Source organism: Mus caroli, unplaced genomic scaffold (assembly GCF_978045245.1).
Source record: "Mus caroli unplaced genomic scaffold, Mus_caroli_1 scaffold_10, whole genome shotgun sequence".
Lineage (NCBI taxonomy): Eukaryota > Metazoa > Chordata > Mammalia > Rodentia > Muridae > Mus > Mus caroli.
Window position 1 is genome coordinate 58298618 of NW_028227265.1, and position 6859 is coordinate 58305476.

General features: G+C 46.2%; 1 pseudogene; it reads left to right on the top strand.

Annotated features, from left to right (window-relative positions):
* The first annotated feature begins 3726 nt into the window (after positions 1-3726).
* On the top strand, positions 3727-6149 carry LOC110300847 (inactive serine/threonine-protein kinase TEX14-like; annotated as a pseudogene).
* The last annotated feature ends 710 nt before the right edge of the window (positions 6150-6859 follow it).

A 6859-nucleotide genomic window follows, 5' to 3' on the forward strand; every position in this document is an offset into this window, starting at 1 on the left:
GCCTTATTTATAATAACCAGAAGCTGGAAAGAACCCAGATGTCCCTCAACAGAGGAATGGATACAGAAAATATGGTACCTTTACACCATGGAGTACTACTCAGCTATTAAAAAGAATGAAATTCTCAGGCAAATGGATGGATCTGGAGCATATCCTCCTGAGTGAGGTCACCCAATCACAAAAGAACTCACATGATATGCACTCACTGCTAAGGGGATATTAGCCCAGAAACTTAGAATACCCAAGATACAATTTGCAAAACACATGAAACTCAAGAAGAAGGAAGACCAAAGTGTAGATACTTCATTCCTCCTTAGAATAGCTCTGGGGACACTTAGCACAATGGAGCTTCCAATCAGTCCCCAGTGTCTCTGCCAATCCCTGACTTACCTTAGAGACAAAAGCAGGACCATTGTCTGATCTAATTACCTTGGGCACTCTGAACCTCTGGAAATTTTCTTCTAATATCTTCTTGGCTACCACAGTAACTGTTTCTTGCTTGGTGGGGAAAGCCTCAATCCATCCAGAGAAAGTATCCGCAAACACTAGAAGGTATTTGTAACCATATTTCCTGGCTTAACTTCTGTAAAATTGACCTCCCAATATACTCCAGGCTGTTTTCTCCAGGGTCTTTTGCCCTGTTTACTCTTGGCTGCATAAGCATTCCATTGCTGGCATACCTTACACTGTTCTACTATCTCTCTGGCCCAGAACCTGAGATCTATTATATATACTGTAGGTCCCTTAACTGTTGGACAAACTTTTTATCCCCTAAATGAGTCCATCTGTGCATTTGGCCTAGTAAGTCTTTTGCTTGCTTTCTGGGGAGAATAGCTTTCTTTCTTGTGTGCGCCATTGTCCTTCCTTCTCTAGGGAGTAGTTGGTATGGTGACTAGCAATCTGAGTCCTTTCTTCTTCTACATATATTTTAAGTGAAGCCATCTCTTAGTTCAGTCCCATTTCCTAGCAGGTGTTTCTTGCAGGCCCATAACCAGGATAGGCTCCTGCATAGCCACTTGATCTGCCTGGTTATTTCTCTGGGACACTGAGTTTCTTCCCTTCTGATGTCCTGGGCAGTGAATAATGCTCACAGTTGCCAGCTTCAGCAGGGCATCCAAGAGATCCAAGATTTCTTGTTTGTTTTTTTGTTTCCTCTGATATGAGCAGTCCCCTCTCTTGACACATAGTCCTGTGGACGTGGGCTGTGGCAAAGGCATACCTGCTATTCATGTAGTTATTAATTTTCTTGCTGGCTCCAAGTTCCAAGACCTTGGTGAGGGCAATTAGCTCCACTTTCTGCTTCAATGTGCCAGGGGGTAGAGGTGCCTGGAGGTGGGGGAGGATAGAGGTTCTTCCCAGATGACATTTGTGCTGTCCACCACAGCAGTATCTGCTTGTCTCTGACCTTTATGGGGAAAACTGCTTCTGTCTGTAAACCAGGTAGCCTCGGCTTTTAGCAGGGGTCAGTCAAAGAGTTCTCTCCTTTTGGGCCAGTTAACTGTGGTCCATCAGGCAGGAAGTGTATCTGGGCCTCCATTTTGAAGAGTATGTCTCGCCCCAACAGAGGATAGGGACAGTCTGGGGTGACCCAAAATGAATGGGATACCGGACTCGTCACTAGGTCCACTGTTCTTCATGACTACATTTTGGTGCCAGTGGTTTCTTGGATCCAAGATCTTTTCTTGGAAATGGGGCCATCGGCTTGGAGGACCGAGTGTTGAGCCCTTGTGTCCACCAAGAATTGAATGGGTTTCCCCTTCACTCTCAGAGTTACCTTGGCTTCAGGGAAGGGATTCAAAAATCCATCTCCCCTAATCACCATCTTTACCCAGGGCTAACACCTTTGTCATTTGGGGGCACTTTTCCCAATGTCTGGAATTTCCTACTTCTAGCTTCCATTTGTTAGGGCATTCTTGGGCCCAGTGGCCTTTCTCTTTGCAATATGTGCACTGGTGCTTTCCTGTCTTCTATTTATTTATTTATTTGATTTTTAAAATTAGTTTTATTATTTAAATGCATTTTATACATCAAACATATTAATAATATTGAGTGTTTTGGGAATCAAATGATACATAAAAATTTGTTCAACTTTTTTTTTTTTTTTTTTTTTTTTTTTTTTGAGGCAGGGTTTCTCTGTGTAGCCGTGGCTGTCCTGGAACTCACTTTGTAGACCAGGCTGGCCTTGAACTCAGAAATCTGCCTGCCTCTGCCTCCCAAGTGCTGGGATTAAAGGCATGCACCACCACACCCAGCTTGTTCATATTTATATTCATATATTTATACTCATATTTATATTCAACTTTTATATTCATATCCTTTCATACCCTAAAATATCATTAATAAATATTTAATACTATCCATAACTAAGGATCCTATATCTAATGTTGAATACAAATTGTTTCAAAACATACAAAATATTCTTTGTGAATTAAGCATAGTAAAAGAGCATAAAATATTAAAAGTGAGTCATTAAGAAATATATTCAAAGACCTTATATGATACCACCAGACATAGTGAGAGAGTATTTAAAATGCATTATATATCTGTGTACCTTGTCTAACAATTGGTTTACTTAAGAAAGATTGTCAGTGTTCCTAGGAGAGAAATTATTTTAATAGTAAGTATATTTATTTAAGAAAAAAATCTCATATACCTGAAAGAAAATGTTAGCTAAACATCCTACTACACGGTTCTTACTCATAAATTCCCTTCAGTGTGCTTTCTTTCATGTCTGCAAAAACTATTGTGAGATATAAATGATTCCCCATGTTGTTTACACACTAAAACTTTACTCCTATAGGAATTCTGTCATGTCCTATACAATAATGTTTGGGGCTCCCTTCAACTACCATGGCCTGTAGTAAAACAACTGGTTTTGCCAAACTTAACTGGGCAGGATTTAACTTTAGGTGTCAGACGCAGACAGTTTGCTGCCAGTATGTTTAAGCTGTACAGTTTGGACTCATTTTTCTCATATAATAAAATTCTGTGTACATAAGGAGGCATAATTACATAGAAACTCAATCAAAGTACAGGTCATTTCTTCCAAGATTATGGGTTCTACAAGTGTTAGCTTCAGTGCTTAGGGGAGAATCTGGCTTTGTCTCAGTCCTACAGACAGATTCCAGAAGTATTTTGGGCTATTAGCTACCTCTGTTCTTGGTTGTGGGTGCTTAGGGGAACCCCTGGCTATACAGATAATATAAGGGTCTGTTTAAACAGCGCTGGTTGTGTGACATTGGTAGTCAGTGGTCCTTCAGAAAATGGAAATCCAAGTCCCAGCATTCTGTGTAGAAGAGCAGGTTATACATCTCCTCTTATGCAAAGATGACCCAACCCATTGTCCATAATATTTCTGGTTTCCCTAGTGACCTGGGGCACAAATACCTTTTTTCTGCCCATAGTAATGTTTACACACAAAGGCTTTACCGTATGATTTATATTCATATGGTCTTTCTCCAGTGTGCACTATTTTATGCCATTGAAAATAACTGAAATTTGCAAAGGCTTTATCACATTGGTAGCTTTAAAATGTTTAACTCTAGTATAAACCTTTGCCATAACTCAGTTTTTGAAGGCAAATATTTTGACAGTAATACAGTATGGCTGTCATGGGATATGATTAAAACAGTGACAGTTTTTAAGGAAGGGTCCAGATATGCCTGGCAAACACTATAAGCAGTCTTACAATGAGGTATTGATTTTGCAAACATAAAAATTATCAGTATGGGCCACACTTCTGCTGTGTGCCTCCTACTGGCCTTTGGTGTCAACCCCAATCACCGCTGCCTGGATGGCAGCACACCCATGCATGCGGGTGCCTCCTCGGGCTGAGACTTGGTGTTATGGCACTTGCTGCAGGCAGGCAGGTGACTTGCGTCTGTGTGACCATCAGGGTCGTACACCACGAGATTGGGCTGAGTAGGGTGATAGCCAAGCAGAGCTTGGAGGTGCTGGAGCTGTTGCAATGGTGCTGGACCCACATGTCAGCACTGGTTCAGAGTGGGAGTTGGCGCCCAGTGTGTCCCTGAGTCAGTTGCAAGCTAGCTCTGGACACAGCCTGTGTGGCTCCCTGCCCTCACTAAGGCTGGTCTAGGCAGATCAGAAGATCCCCCCAAAATCCCAGCGTTGGGGTTTGGCCAGCTGAGCAGCCTCCAGCCATTAGCACTGGTAATGGGCATCCCAGTAGTAGACCCCAAGGAGCTGGTACCAACCCAGGATGAGCCTGACCGCACCCTACGACAGCAGTTCTCATACTGTCATGGCCAACCTCCTGTGGAAGGGCCGCCGCTGTACGGTTACTGTACAGCAGCTGAAGAGCCCTGAATCCAGCCCTGATGTGCTATTGGCTAACCTGCACTGCAGCATCCTGCACTACCCTGGCCTGCTGCTGCTGATGGCACTGAGCCCCTCAGAGGACCTGTCCAGACTGAGTCTGCTCTTTGAGCCAGTGTGGCTGGGCTCCCTTTAGTTCCTGCTGCATTCTGTGAGAGTGGATGACGAAGGTCCCCCCAGCCCTGCCAGGTTTGCTGCCCAGCCCTCTGCTGCTCCAGGTGTTGGAGGCCCTGCTGTTCCTGCAGTCCCGTTGCTGGGCCCATGTTGGCCTGACTTCCCATGCTGTTCAGCTTGTGCGGCTAGACCTGGCTAAGGCGAGCCACCTAGAGCACGGGCATCTACTGCACCAGCCCAGACTGCAGCCCAGACTGCAACAAGGCTGCTCCCAGAGAGACCCAAATCCAGGGCTTCCCCCACCCCCTAAACTGTAACTATGGCTACCACTTGAGCTGATCCACTATCTCACACCTCTACAGCTTCTGCACCCTGGCCCAGGAGGTCTTCACCGGAGAGCTGCCCTGGGCTGGAGGAGAGGTGCCTGAGGTGAAGGCTAAGCTGGAGGCAGGCCAGAGTCCGGGCCTGGACCCCTTGCTGCCAGCTGCCTACCAGGCCTTTGTTCAAGCTGAGCTGCGTCTAGAGCCTGCTGACCGCTGGGACAGCTTGAAGAGCATTCAGTACCTGTTGCGAAAGGCCATGGCCAAGGACTCGGCACCCAAGTGGCACCCCACTAGAATGGACAACACTGTCTCCTGTAACCCTGGGTTCTCTGCCAGAGTATTTGTACTGTGAAGGGGCTCCTAGGGCCAGGGCCAGGGCCAGGCTTGGGCTCCCTTTCCCAGACCTTTCTCAGGCTCTGGAGACTCCTGAGATCACAGATCACAGTAGAGGCCAGCAGAATACAGTCTGGGACTCCAGCAGTAGCTGGACTCTAGATAATCTCTCAGCCTCAGCCTCAGCCTCAGCCTCAGCCTCAGCCTCAGCCTCAGCCTCAGCCTCAGCCTCAGCCTCAGCCTCAGCCTCAGCCTCAGCCTCAGCCTCAGCCTCAGCCTCAGCCTCAGCCTCAGCCTCAGCCTCAGCCTCAGCCTCAGCCTCCTCAGTTCCCTCAGCTCCTCCACCTCTCCCAACCTCCCCAGCGTCCCCAGCCCTCAGCCCCAGTCCCAGCCCACACTGTTGCCCTGAGCCCATCTCAATAGTACGGATACCCTTACCCCTTGCTAAACAGGCAACTCTTGCCTCCGGAAGTCTCCCAGCTCCCTCTGCTCCGACCTGTAGTTCCCTGAGCAGCCCTGCTCCCTCCAGGGACCTCCCCTGCACACCAGCCTTCTGGAACCAGCCTCCCTGCTGGGGAGGAAGTTTTGTCAGAATCTAAGCTCCGCAGGGGCAGCTGTGGCACACATGGAGCTATTTGGACCCCCCAGCCCTGGGAGTCCACTCCTACATGCTGACCAACAAAGAGGCTTCAATGCCCAGAGAACTGCTGCCAGGGAAGGCCATAAGTAGAGCACCCAAAAGACCCAGGCTCTGAACCTGCAGGGCAGCTGCTGGCAGTGCCAATCTTTCCTCCTGCAGAAACCTGCTAGTGAGGATCGTGAGCTGACAGAAGGCAGTCTCTTCTTCAGCCTACAGGAGTGAGATAACACAGGCTGTGGTGGGCAGCCCCGGCCCCTCCCTCATCCCTGGACTGAGCCCAGGTCTGTCTCTACCCTCTGTTGCCCAGGATGGATCTGTTGGAGGAGATCATGGCAGAGCTGCAGAATAAATGCCACCTCGAAACCAAGCCCCGGCCGAGTCCCAGTCTTAGCCCAGACTCCTAGGGTGCCCTCCCTGCAGTGTCTCCCTGCAGACACTATCCTGGGCGCCCCCAAAACTTACCCCAACCCTCAATGTTTGCCATCAAAAAAAGAAAAAATTATCAGTATATTTAAATATATACTTATTTACTCTGTTGCATATTTTGAAATATCTGGGGCTAAAATTTCTTCAGAGGGACATTTGTATTAGATTATACATGAGAGTCACATTCCATTTTTTTCTAGAATTTTGACATATTTTTAAATATTGTAGTCTTCACGTTGTTTCTCAAAATATATTACCAGACTATGTATAAAGTATTTTTTAGAAATTATGAAAATGTTTTATGAAAATTTTTATTTTTCAGTGAACACATGCCTGATTTATTTAACACCTTGCTTTCCCACAACCTAAATCACAGAAGGGCATAGATTCACAAGAAACTTAAAAATCTATTTACAATATGAAGCAAAGCTCACATTCTTACCTATAGCCATGAGTTTTGCAGGTTATCATCATGACATCTTTGTAAAGATTCCTCTGGGAAGGATCATATATTGTATAAGTGTTTCACTTTCTTTGTTATGGTTACAAGATATTCCATATTATTTGTAGTCATTGTGAATGGTGCTGCTTGCTCAGCTCCTCTGTGGACAGTGCTGTTTACTCAGTCCCTCTGCAGATGGTGCTGTTTACTCAGTCCCTCTGTGAGTCATTTGTATATAAGAAGGCT